Raw genomic sequence first — 14,586 nt, forward strand, 5'->3', positions numbered from 1 at the left:
GGATATCACCGCTGATCCCACAGAAATACAAACTACCATCAGAGAATACTGTGAACACCTCTATGCAAATAAACTAGAAAATCTAGAAGAAATAGATAAATTCCTGGACATGTACACCCTCCCAAGGCTAAACCAGGAATAAGTTGAATCCCTGAATAGACCAATAACAAGTTCTGAAATTGAGGCAGTAATTAATAACCTACCAACCAAAAAAAGCCCAGCACCAGATGGATTCATAGCCAAATTCTACCAGAGGTACAAAGAGGAGCTGGTGCCATTCCTCCTAAAACTATTCCAAACAACAGAAAAAGAGGGACTCCTTCCTAACTATTTTATGAGGCCAGCATCATCCTGATACCAATACCTGGCAGAGACACACACACACAAAAAGAAAATTTCAGCCCAATATCCCTGATGAACATCAATGCGAAAATCCTCAATAAAATACCGGCAAACTGAACACAGCAGTACATCAAAAAGCTTATCCACCACGATCAAGTTGGCTTCATCCCTGGGATGCAAGGCTGGTTCAACATATGCAAATCAATAAACGTAATCTATCACATAAACAGAACCAACGACAAAAACCACATGATTATCTCAATAGATGCAGAAAAAGTCTTCAACAAAATTCAACACCTCTTCACGCTAAAAACACTCAGTAAACTAGGTATTGATGGGACATATCTCAAAATAATAAGAGCTATTTATGACAAACCCACGGCCAATATTATACTGAATGGGCAAAAACTGGAAGCATTCCCTTTGAAAACTGGTACAAGACAAGGATGCCGTCACTCATAACTCCAATTCAACATAGTATTGGAAATTCTGGCCAGGGCAATCAGGCAAGAGAAAGAAATAAAGGGTATTCAAACAGGAAGGGAGGAAGTCAAATTGTCTCTGTTTGCAGATGAGATGATTGTATATTTAGAAAACCCCATCATTTCAGCCCCAAAACCCCTTAAGCTGATAAACAACTTCAGCAAAGTCTCAGGATACAAAATCAATGTGCAAAAATCACAAGCATTCCTATATACCAATAATAGACAAACAGAGAGCCGAATCATGAGTGAACTCCCATTCACAATTGCTACAAAGAAAATAAAATACCTAGTAATACAACTTACAAGGGATGTGAAGGACCTCTTCAAGGAGAACTACAAACCACTGCTCAAGGAAATAAGAGAGGACACAAACAAATGGAAAAACATTCCATGCTCATGGATAGGAAGAATCAATATCGTGAAAATGGCCATACTGCCCAAAGTAATTCATAGATTCAATGCTTTTCCCATCAAGCTACCATTGGCTTTCTTCAAAGAATCAGAAAAAACTACTTTAAATTTTATATGGAACCAAAAAAGAGCCCGTATAGCCAAGACAATCCTGAGCAAAAAGAACAAAGCTGGAGGCATCAAGCTACCTGACTTCAAACTGTACTACAAGGCTACAGTGACCAAAATAGCCTGGAACTGGTATCAAAAGAGATATATGGACCAATAGAACAGAACAGAGGCCACAGAAATAACACCACACATCTACAGCCATCTGATCTTTGACAAACTTGACAAAAACAAGCAATGGGGAATGGATTCTCTATTTAATAAATGATGCAGGGAAAATTGGCTAGCCATATGCAGAAAACTGAAACTGGACTCCTTCCTTACACCTTATACAAAAATTAACTCAAGATGGATTAAAGACTTACATGTAAAACCTAAAACCATAAAAACCCCAGAAGAAAACCTAGGTAATACCATTCAGAACATAAACATGGGCAAAGACTTCGTGACTAAAACACCAAAAGCAATGGCAACAAAAGCCAAAATTGACAAATGGGATTTAATTAAACTAAAGAGTTTCTGCACAGCAAAAGAAACTATCATCAGAGCGAACAGGCAACCTAAAGAATGGGAGAAAACTTTTGCAATCTACCCATCTGACAAAGGGCTAATATCCAGAATCTACAAAGAACTTAAACAAATTTATAAGAAAAAAACAAACAACCCCATCAAAAAGTGGGCAAAGGATGTGAAGAGACACTTCTCAAAAGAAGACATTTATGCAAACCACAAACATATGAAAAAAAGCTCATCATCACTGATCACTGGGGAAATGCAAATCAAAACCACAATTAGATACCATCTCTGGCAAGTTGGAATGGTGATTGCTAAAAGTCAGAAAACAACAGATGCTGGAGAAAATGTGGAGAAATGGGAATGCTTTTACACTGTTGGTGGGCATGTAAATTAGTTCAATCATTGTGGAAAACAGTGGCGATTCCTCAAGGATCTAGAACCAGAAATACCATTTGACCCAGCAATCCCATTACTGGATATATACCCAAAGGATTATAAATTGTTCTATAAAGACACATGCACACGTATGATTATTTTGCACTATTCACAATAGCGAAGACTTGGAACCAACCGAAATATCCATCAATGATAGACTGGGTAAAGAAAATGTGGCACATATACACCATGGAATACTATGCATCCATAAAAAAGAATGAATTTGTGTTCTTTGCAGGGACATGGATGAAGCTGGAAACCATCGTTCTCAGCAAACCAACACAGGAATAGAAAACCAAACACCACATATTCTCATTCATAAGTGGGAGTTGAACAATGAGAACACATGGGCACAGGGAGGGGAACATCACACACCAGGGCCTGTGGGGGGTGGGGAGCCATGGGAGGGAGAGCATTAGGACAAATACCTAATGCGTGTGGGGCTTAAAACCTAGATGACAGGTTGATGGCTGCAGCAAACCACCATAGGTATCTATGTAACAAACATGCACATTCTGCACATGTATCCAAGAACTTGAAGTATAATAAATAAACTTTTTTAAAAAGAAGGAACAAGACAGTGCTAGGAAGAATGTCTTTTCTTATTAAAGATGTCAGTGTGTAAATAGCTCCCCCCATCATGTGAAGAGTAAGATGGCTGAGGTTATTATTTATAATTACTATGTATATATCCACTTATAGTTTATAAAGTTCTGGCATAATACATCATGTCATTTGATCCTCACATCTCTGAGGTAAGGAGGACAGATATTATTATTATACCTGAAGTGAAGAGAAGTTAAGTAACATTTTCAAGGTCACACAGATAGCAAACAATTGTGTGCAGATGCATTCTGGTTTCCTTATTTCAAATCTTGGGCTATTTCCTTTGCACTGTCTATGAAGTTGGATCAGAGAACTGTGACAATGTGTGGCCCATAAAGCTGGGTTGGTCAGCATGACCAGGAAGATAAAGATGAGATTAATGAGCTTCTTAACTAGGAAGCTGGGGTGGCCTTCCAGCTGTCCTTAAAGGGCAGGTGGCCAAAATAAAAAATGCAGCCTTGAGAGCAAAAGCAGAACACAGCATGGGACAAAATGATGAGAGAAACTGGACCCAGAACAGGGTTACAAAAATTATGGAGTGCAGAGATAAAGCAGCAATGTCATGAATGTAACCCAAAAGAGTGGGTGCCAAACTCGCCAGTGCAGCAGTTACTTGCAGAGCTTGTTAGCAATGTAGCTTCTCCAGCTGTAATTTAGGACTTCGGCTTAGAACCGAGTCTGTTGATTCAGCCAATCTGGGCTGGGGGTGGGGGGACATGAAAAACCCCCTTTCCCACCCTAGAAAATCTGATAGAAAACATCCATTAAATAAGCCAGAGGATAAAAGCAGGAGAAAATATCTAGAGAGATTTTTGATGTTAGGGTAGCAAAATGTTGGCAATATAATAACATATTTTTAAGAAAAAACAGAGGGGGTCTAGGCCTCTTTTAGAAAATAATTTAATAATATTTGTTGACACCTGCCTTGTGCATAGTAATCAGCTAGATACTAGGAGTGCAGAAGTGAGTAAGAAATTAAGACAGACTTGGTCCTCATTCTCAGGGCGCTTACACTGTAGATGGAAGACTGATATTAAATAATTATATAGTTATTGTATGTTTTATTATGCAACAGTATGAATGTAAGAATGGAGGATGTCAAAACAGGGACAGACAACAGGGGAGCCTGACCCTGTCTGGGAGATCAGGCAAGGATCATCCCCTGAGGAAACAGCATATGATTTCAGATCTGAAGAATTAGTAGGACTGGTCAAGAAAAGGGCGTGAGGAGGACAAAATAGCTACCCCAGTAGAATATTAATTTGCTGCTTCAAAAAATATTTACTGAGAACCCACAATGTGCCAAGTATTCTTCAGTTCTGGAATACAGCATTAAATAAGATGAATAAACATTGAGCTTTATGTCCCAGTTTATGAAACGAGACAAAATTTAAAAAATTAATAAACAGGAAATCAGCTGATAATAACAATATTGTAAGATTTCAGTTCTCCCCAAATCAATCTGTTGACTCAATGCAATGCCAATAAAAATCCCAGCGGGACTTTTTGTGGAATTTGACAAACCAATTCTCAAATTTATATGGAAGCTCATAGAAAAAGGAAGTCTTAAAGAATGAGGTTAGAAAACCTCTATTATCGAATACCAAGACTTATTTTAAAGTGGTAATTTAGACAATGTGGTATTGGCATAACGATAGAAAAACAGACAATGGAACACTCTAGAGCTCAAAAACAAACTTACCTTTGGTATATGACAAAGGTGCTGCTGTAGTTTTGTGAGGGAAAAGGTGGTCTTTTCAATAAATTGTGCCAGATTAATTGAATATTCATATGGAAAATTAATACACAAAATCAATATTTGTGCAAATGAAAGCAATAACACTTCTAGAAGATAACATATAGCTCTATGACCTGGGATAGGCCAAGATTTCTTAAACCAGGAGCTAATCTAAAAGGAAAATATTGATAAATTGAGCATCACTAAAATTAAGAATTTCCATTTATCAAAGGACCTTATTTAGAAGAAGTAAAAATTGGGACAGGCATTTGGTATATGCCCCCCAAAATTTACATAACTGGACAATAAAATGTGAAAAAGTGCCCAGGCTCTTTGGCAATAAGAGAAATATAAATTAGGCCGGGCACGGTGGTTCACGCCTGTAATCCCAACAGTTTGGGAGGCTGAGGCGGGTGGATCATCTGAAGCTAGGAGTTTGAGACCAGCTTGGCCAACATGGTGAAACCCCATCTCTACTAAAAATACAAAAAATTAGCCGGGTGTGGTGGCGCCTGTAATCCCAGCTACTCAGGAGACTGAGGTGGGAGAATTGCTTGAACCCGGGAGGCAGAGGTTGCAGTGAGCCGAGATCATACCATTGCTCTCCAGCGTGGGTGACAGAGGGAGACTCCAGAAAAAAAAAAAAAGGCGGGAGGAAATATAAATTAAAACCACAGTGGGATACTACCTCACACTTTTCAGAATACTACCAAGAATTAGGTAGGGTGTGGTGACTCACATCTATAATACCAGCACTTTGAGAGGCTGAGGCGGGTGGATCACTTGAGCTCAGGAGTTGAGACCATCCTGAGCAACATGGCGAAACCCTGCCTCTACCAAAAATACAAAAATTAGCTGGGCATGGTGGTGTGCGCCTGTAGTTCCAGCTACTCTGGAGGCTGAGGTAGGAGAATAGCTTGAACCTGGGAGGCGGAGAGCCAAGATTGTGCCACTGCACTCTAGCCTGGGTGACAGAGTGAGACTGTCTTAAAAAAAAAAAAAAAAAAAAAAGAGGAATTAGCTAGGGTGTGGAGCAATTAGTGACAGTGTAAATTGGTACAACCATTTTGAAAAATAGCTTGGCAGTATCTGCTAAAATTGAACATGTGCATGTTGTATGACCCAGAGATTCTGCTCCCAGTTATAAACCAGACCGAGATACATTCATAAATGCACTAAGAAACATGTGTATGAATGTTCACAGCAACATTATTTGTAATAGCTCCCAAACATGAACAACCAAAATATCCACCAACAAAAGAATGCGTAAACAAATTTGGTTTATTCTTAAATTGGAACACTAGACAGCAATGAAAGTCAACAAATCTACTACGTGAAATAATCATAAGCATGAACATAATATTGAGCAAAGGAAGGCAGTAACATAAGAGTATATATTATATGATTCAATTTATATAAAGTTCAAGTACAGGCAATATTTATTTATGGAAGTTGTATTGGAGGGAGATTATTTTATTTCTTGATTGTGGGATGGGATGGGAATACAAAAGTGTTCACTTTGTAAAAAATCATGAAGCTGTATTCTTAAGATTTTTGTACTTTTCTGTATGTAGGTGTGCTAGAACTCAATTAAAGCATTTGCTTAAGAATTAAGACCATCCAAACCTCTAAATCTCTCTCCTTAGTGAGAGGGTCTTGGTGGCTATAACCTGAATAGCAACTTATTAAGAAAAATTAGTAGCAGAAATTATTAGAGTTAAACATTTCAGAAAAAGTGTTTAAAATTTATCTTTTGTGTGATTTAATTAATTTCATACAATTACTTTTATTCTAACATCCCAATTAGAGGATATTCAGGTATAACTGAAGAAAAATTACATGGTGTATTATTGTAGGTGAAGCTACGATGTGGTAACAATGTTCTCCCCTCCCCTTCACCTCCCTGCTCCCAAATCTCAATGGCTTAAAACAACAAAAGTTTATTTCTTGCACTTAACAGTCTAATGAGATGTTTGACAGGTGGCTTTCCACTTGATGGTTCAGGGACTCAGGCTCTTTCTGTCTCATGACTCTGCTTTCTTCTAAGATCTTGAGTTCCTCCTGGATCCTCTGTCTGGACAGCCAAGGAGCAAATAGAAATTGGAAAAGACATACTATTTGTTAACCGCCTTGGCCCTGGGATGACACATCCCTTCCAATCATACAGTAAGAACTAGTCTCTTGATCCTGTAAAAGACAGTGGGACTGGGAAATGTAGTAAACACTGTGCAGAAGAAGAACAAACACATTTAGAGAGGCTCCAGATATATGTGACACATCTGGAACCCAAGACAGACCATGAGGTCACTAGAGAAATGTTCAACAAAGAACTGCCAGGGAATGGGCATTGTAACAGAAAGAGTTACAAAATGGCATCTTAATCAGGAATCCTGTTGCATTCAGAGATTTAAAAGAGAAGTCGGAAAAGGAACAGCCTTTCATGATTTGAGAGAAAGAGTTTTTTGTGAGGGAGATAGTAATTAGAAGAAAAATTGAGATGGAGCCTCTATTGTATTAGAAGAAGAAATATATCAAGGTTAAATATTTGAAGCAGACTGTTGGGAAGTTAGTGAATTCTTGAGATATTGTACAGGTCGGTGAGACTTTAAGGAGAGGGAAACAAAACAGAGAGACAAGGCAGGCAGGACTATAAAATATTTTGCATTCTTTTGCCCTCGAGAGTAAGGAAGTCGAGAATATAGTACGTATTTCACCAAAAAAGAGTTAAATTCTCACAGGAAAACCTCAGGTTTTACCCACTTCCCAACATCCCTGACAATGGAAGCTGTACTTAATGGTAATAATTATAATAAAGAAAAACATGTAGGAAACAGTAATTAGACTCTGATGTGAATGCCACCTCTTGGAGTTGTTCAAAATGGTGTTCCCAAACACTTAGCTTCACTTTGGAAGAAGACTGGGGACAAGAGGGTGGGGTTTATGTCTCAGAAAATAAGGTCAGGAGGTGAAGAATGTGTTATTTTAAGACAGTTAATTTTGGTCTTCTCATGTAAGAGAGCTACTGGGAATTAAGCATATCTGTTATTTCTTCTGTAAACCTTCGTCAAAGTTGCTGTAGACAATAACTTGTATCTACATTGTCTCTCTGCCTAATCAACTCACATAGCTGCCTGGAAGGAATCTTACACTTGGAATGATAGGTGCACATTCTTCTGGTGCCCTGTGTGAAAGGACATGGAATTGTAGAATCTGCTGCTTTGACTATTCTCCCTGTCCTTATTACCACCTAGAAGTGCTGAGACTGAACCCAAGGTGTGTTAGGATAAGGCTAGCCTGCTGAAACAAAGACTACATAAATTCAGTTTTTTTAAAAGAAGGTATATTAGTCTGCTCTCACACTGCTATAAAGAAATACGCGAGACTGGGTAATTTATAAAGGAGAGAGGCTTAATTGACTCAGTTCCACATGGCTGAGGAGGATTCAGGAAACTTAATAATCGTGGCAGAAGGCAAAGGAGAAGCAGGCACCTTCTTCACAGGGCAGCAGGATGGAGTGAGTGCAGGCAGAGGAAATGCCAGACTCTTATAAAACCATCGGATCTTTTGAGACTCACTCACTCACTATCATAAGAACAGCATGAGGGAAACTGTACCCATGATCCAATTACCTCCACCTAGTCCTGCCCTTAACAAGTGGGGTTTTGGGGATTATAATTCAAGATGAGATTTTGGGTGAGAATACAACCAAACCATATCAGAAGTAAAGGTTTGTTCCACCCAAGTAATAGTCTCCTGTGATTGTCCCAGGCTAGCAGACAACCCTTCTGATGGTGATAATTTAAGGACCCATGTTTCATCCATCATGTTGTACTGTCATCCCTGGGGCATTGCTGCCATCTGCATGGTTAAAAGTGGGTCACTGGTGGGAAAGAGAATGTATCTGAATGTCTGAATCAGAAGTGACACACTTCACTTTCATCAAATTTTATTGGCAGGAACTCAGTTGTGTTATTCCACTTAACTGCAAGTTGCAGTCACAAACGCTGTCCCTAGTGAGATAAGCCCAGTTATAAATTCCTTTATATGAAAGATGAGAAAAATGGATGTTGGTGGATATTTGGCAGGAAGAATAGAGAAAGTTAAACAGAATCACTCAAATTATTTTACACCTATTAGTAAAGAAATACATAGTTGAACTTTGTTCATACTACGGTTGTGTACACCATTTATTGTAAAATATTCTCAAATTCTGAAAATTATGATTGTTGAAACTACCATTGTACATTATAGTTGCAGAGAATTTTTAACCCCAATTTTGACTTATCTTTAAGTGACCAAGATTTCTAAGTCTATATCTTTAAGATTTTCTGTTCCCTCCTTTTCTAAGTCAAATTATTAATGATAAATAAGCAAACACATTGAAAGTTGGGAGCGATGTAGTTACTATAAAGAAATGAAGGCAGAAGTTCCTTTTTGCAGTAAGTTTATAAAGCAATAATCCTAAAAATTTGTTTGAAAGTTCATATTAACACACTGAAAGTGTAGCCTTGTTAGTTACAGAATATGAGACTTTGTGATTTAGAGTACATAGAGTAAGATACTGAAAGATAATCTTACTTTCTGGTTTTGGATAAAGCTAGAAAGAACATTTTATACAAGCCTTGGTGTATTTAAGGAAATCACATATCTTGGCCTAATATTTTAGTAATATACAAGACTTAAAATAAGTCCTGTTCTGTATTTTTATTAAGGTAGTGATTTCACTGATATATACAACTATCATAATTCATTAAATTGTATCTTTTGAATAGGTGCAGTTTATTGTACATAAACATTGTACATACCAATTTATTGCTTCTGATATGGAGGAAGAAATGACAAGCATGAGAAATGCAAAATATGTGGGTAACTGTGGAAAACTATTATTTCTATTAATTTCTTTAAAATATATATAATTGTGAAAAGCAAAAATTAGAACATTGCCTTGAGGGGTTTAAAATATTATGTAGAAGTAATATATAGAACAACTATAACATAAACTACGGCAGGAATGGGGGTAAATAGACCTAGATTGCTACAAAAAGTACTATGTTAACTCTAAGCAGACCGTGAAAAGTTTAAGGATATATATTGTAATACCTAAAGCAACTACTTTAAAAACTGTGAAAAGGTATGATTAAAAAGCGAAGAGAGGCCAGGCACTGTGGCTCAAGCCTGTAATCCCAGCACTTTGGGAGGCCGAGGCAGGTGGATCACGAGGTCAGGAGTTCAAGACCAGCCTGGATAAGATGGCAAAACCCTGTCTCTACTAAAAATACAAAAATTAGCCAGGTGTGGTGGCAGGCACTTGTAACCTCAGCTACTTGGGAGGCTGAGGCAGATAATTTCTTGAACCCAGGAGGCGAAGGTTGCAGTGAGCCGAGATCACACCACTGCACTCCAGCCTGGGCGACAGAGCAAAACTCTATCTCAAAAAAAAAAAAAAAAAAAAAGCTAAGAGATTCAAATAAAAATATAAGAAATATATAATAATCTGAAAGAGGGCGGGAAAGGGAGAATGAAGAAATGAAAACTGAGATGACAAGTAGAAAATTAATAAAATAGTAGACTGAACCCAACCATATCAATAATTACATTAAATATAAATTGACTAAACACTCCAATGAAGAAACAAAGATTATCAGACTAGATTAAAAAGCAGATGTGACCACCTGCTGACTACAAGGACGTACTCTAAATATGAAGATACACTTTAAGTATAAAAATAAAAATAAGATAAAATATAGATGTTTACATTAATGGTATTATAGTCCAGAAATAGAACCACACATACATGGCTGATTGATTTTTCAATGAAGTTGCCAAAACAATTCAATGGGAAAATGAAATCAACAAACTGCTGGAAAATCTGGATGTCCGTATAGGAACAAAAAGAGAAAAAGAACATCTACTCTTATGTCACATAATATGGAAAATTAATTGAAACATGTGACAGACCTAAAGATAAGCTAAAACTGCAAAACTACTGGAAAATAAGATAGGTACAAATCTTCACCAACTTGACATAGGCAAACATTTCTTAGAATAAGACACAAAAAGAATTAATCATGAAAGAAAAAATTTATGAATTAGATTTCATCAACATGAAATATTTTCTCTTTGGAAGACACTATTAAGAAAATGAAAAGACAGGACACAGTATGGGGGAAAATACTCTGTCATGTATTTGACAAAGGACTAACTGGTATTTAGATAAAGACCTCAACTCAACAATAACAAGACACCTCAATAACATTTTATAAAAGATATTGAGTACATGAAAAGATGCTCAACTTTATTAGTCATTAGATACCATTACAACCATTAGAAAGGGTAAAATGGAAAAGACTAAGCAAGTGTTGGCAAAACAGAATTAACCGGAACTCAAACACAGCTGGCAGGAATGCAAAATGGTATAATTACTTTGAAAAACAATATGGAACTTTCTTAAAAAGGTAAACATATGCCTATCATATAATCTAGTTATTCTACTCCTAGGTATATACCCAAAATAAATGGAAACATATGAGCATATAAAAACTTTTACACAAATGTTCATAGCAATGTTATTCACTATAACTCCAAACTGAAAACAACCCGAATGCCCGTCAGCCAGTGAATGGATTAAAAAGTGTATTATACTCATATATGGAATAGTATTCTCCAATAATACTAAACTATATTGAATAATATTCAGCAAAAGGAATGAATTACTCATACATAAAACAATAGGGATAAATCTGAAAATCATTAGACTAAATGAAAGAAACCAGACACAAAAGAATACATGATATATGATCCTGTTTATATAAAATGCAACTACTATATAATGATAAAAAGCAGATCAGTGTTTGCCTGCAGCCAAGGGCAGGTGGAACAATTGACTGTAAAGGAAATGAAGAATTTGGCGGGGGGAGGGGGAGTTCCTAGAAATGTTCTGTATTTTTTTTTGTTAAGGTGGTGATTTCACAGATATATATAACTATTGTAACTCATTAAATTGTGCCTTTTAAATAGATGCAGTTTATTGTACTTAAATTATTCATCAATAAATTTTATAAGAAAAAACAGGAAAGCCTTTTTCATATAATTTTTCATAGTTGAAATCTATTTCTCACCCAGTAACAACCCTAATTCAATGGTACTAGTTCAGCCCTCTGAAACCACGCCTATAAAAGCATAAACAAAGAATATTTATTCCACTATGAGTCCCTTAAATATTTGAAAAGAGCCAATCTTTTTTAGCCTTTTCTTCTCTATATTATATACTACCCTTCCTCAATCCTCCAGCTTGTTTTTTTTTTTTTTACATATTGTTTATGTCCTAGGCTCTTTAACTTTCCTATTTTCCCACCTTTGAAAACACTTTGTTGTCAATATTCCTTATAAACCAAATGCAAAACTCCAAGTGTTATCTGCTAAGTCTTGTTCAATGGGAAGAGTATGGCTTGTGGAAAGAGCAGGAGACTGGGTATGTAGAAATTTGAGTTTGCTGGCTCCGCCAATGACAGTCTTTTTTTTTTTTCTTAAGCAAAGCAATAACTATATATTTCTCAGTATAATGAGGGAGTTGGAATTATTTATTTTACCTAAGATTTTATTCATTTTTAGTATCCAGAAATGAAAGTATAGGTGAGAAACTTCTGAGAAACTTTCTCAATTAAGAAATACAAATCAACTGAGACATTCTGATCACAAGTTACTGAGGCCTAAAAATATTCTTTGGCTTAGATGTTAGGGTAATCATATAAAATTAAAAAAAAATTTTGGTATGATTTGAAAAGAATTATTTAGCTTTGTATTTAATTTGTATCCATTTTTCTATTTGCATATGTATCATTAGCCCCTAATTTCTGATGTTGGAGATTTTTCCAGTCATGTGCTTTAAACTAATAAGAAAAAATACTGCACTTGATCTTAGCCAAAAGGCTGAGAAGTGATGCAGTCATGTGCTTTCAGACCATGCAGGTTTGTGACTTGCTACAAAATCTCTGTGAGTTCAAAACATTCATAACATATGGCAGCTCAGATGTTAGGCTGGGAGAAATAGCTGTTTAGAGGATTCTTTGCTATATATATTTTAATGTGACTTGTGTATATGAATATGTTGGGAAAGATGTCACTTGAGAGTGAAGTTGAAAGAAAAAATCTTTATGCTTTAAGTCCACTCTGGATAGCAGTAGATATTACAAATAAAATGGGAATTTGTTCAAAGCCAGATACTTTAAAAATATACTTCTTCTGATTGTAATCTTTAAGTAACAACAAAAATCAGTGTTAACTGCTATTCAAGGGAAAGAGTATGGTTTGTAGAAAGAGCTGGAGATCACATATAGGGGAATTCAGGCAAAATCACCATATTAGATATCAAATATTCATGTCTAGGATGCTTCCCAATTTGGGGAAAATATCAGCTAAATCATGTGAATGGTACTTTTTCCAGAAAAAGAATATGTTTGAACTCCCCAGCATTATACCTTATGGCCTACAAAATAACTTATTTTGTCAAAACTTCCCCCAAATGACTTGTGATACAAAGCATCCTGCTGGAAAAGGAAGCTTCCTACTACTTGAGTGAGCTACTTGCTCATTCCTAATGTGTGGATGGAATAGACAGTCTGAGCACAAATTGCAGGAATTGGCAGGACTCCTTTTCAGAGTTAATGCTGTCATTTTTTTTCTGGGGTAGCAAATTTTATATTTTCTGTTAATTAAGGAACACATAGGTGAATAAAGATAAAGTTCTTAATGTTCAATGACACCCTACAGTTTGATAGCTCTTTTACTTCACAGGTATCTGAAAGATGTCCAATATACATTAACTCATTTTACTTTTATATTAATCACTCTCTTATCTTACTTGTTGTTTTCTGGGCTTATGAGATTTTAATTCCCACTCAGTCTCCATGTCTTTTCTTAAATCCTCAGCCTTCACCTTGTGTTTCTGGGCAGAACTCTTTCACTGGGACTTGCTTTAACCCACAGTACTCTATTTACTAGTGGAAGGATGATGTGCTAATACATCTAATTTATGTATCTAATATGTTCTCCATCTGCTTGGTTTCATGCCATTGTCCTCCCCTCCCCATAACACACATACACAAGGCACCTACCCTCAGCCACTCATTCAGACATGCACACATACCATTTTTATGAATTCTCAGAAATTTTCCCCATCCATTAAATGAGCAAATGCTTTTAAACTGTAGAGTGCTACTAAATTGTGTTGTGACACTGATGTTTCATAGGCCACTAATCTGAGTTAGACAAAGCAAAATAACAGTGCAGGTTACCAAAAACCATGAAGCATCATTACTCTGGGAACATGTCCCAGTTGTTGGAATCCTAGATTCTCTGACACTCCCTACTCAATAGTCCCTCTGGTTTCCCAGCTGACAACTAGGAGAAGGGGCTTAACAAACTCCTGGTTTTAGCAATCAGTTCAATTAACCATCATAATAGCATATACTTTTCATAAACCAGGCTTACATTCCTGGTTGATTTCATAGCTCCTAGTTCTAGAACTGCCCCTGCAGCCATGGTGACAGTTCTGCTGCCTGCTTCTCTGCCTCTACCCTGGCAACATGTTGTTCTGAGGCTAGCAGATCTCGCCCAAGGCAGGATTCTCAACTCTGGAAGGCTTAGTGGGGCCAGGCCCAGGGAATGGTCTGTGAGTATTGCTTAAGCCGCCTCTCCTCCACAGGCTGGTCCCTGCAGCCTCTCTTGCTGCATCTTGCTCCATCTGCTGCTCCCTGGATGCAAATGTGTCTCCCTTAGGGTGCTGGGCCCTGGGCTGAGAGGGTCCTAACTTTACCACTCATTCCTTACCAAAGAGCTACTCTATCCCTTTTGCACTTCAACATCTCCCTCTCCCTCCTATTTCATGTTCTCAGGACTGGTGGAAGCCGTAAGCAGCCAGAAGTTCTAGAGAAAATGTTCAAATTT

The 14,586-nt window shown here is 37.0% G+C and overlaps 1 pseudogene; it reads right to left on the bottom strand.

Moving 5' to 3' along the window:
* Positions 1–12,445: 12,445 nt before the first annotated feature.
* Positions 12,446–12,582, bottom strand: LOC129022780 (U2 spliceosomal RNA; annotated as a pseudogene).
* Positions 12,583–14,586: the final 2,004 nt, after the last annotated feature.

The sequence above is a fragment of the Pongo pygmaeus genome, chromosome 1 (assembly GCF_028885625.2).
Source record: "Pongo pygmaeus isolate AG05252 chromosome 1, NHGRI_mPonPyg2-v2.0_pri, whole genome shotgun sequence".
NCBI classification, from domain to species: Eukaryota; Metazoa; Chordata; class Mammalia; order Primates; family Hominidae; genus Pongo; species Pongo pygmaeus.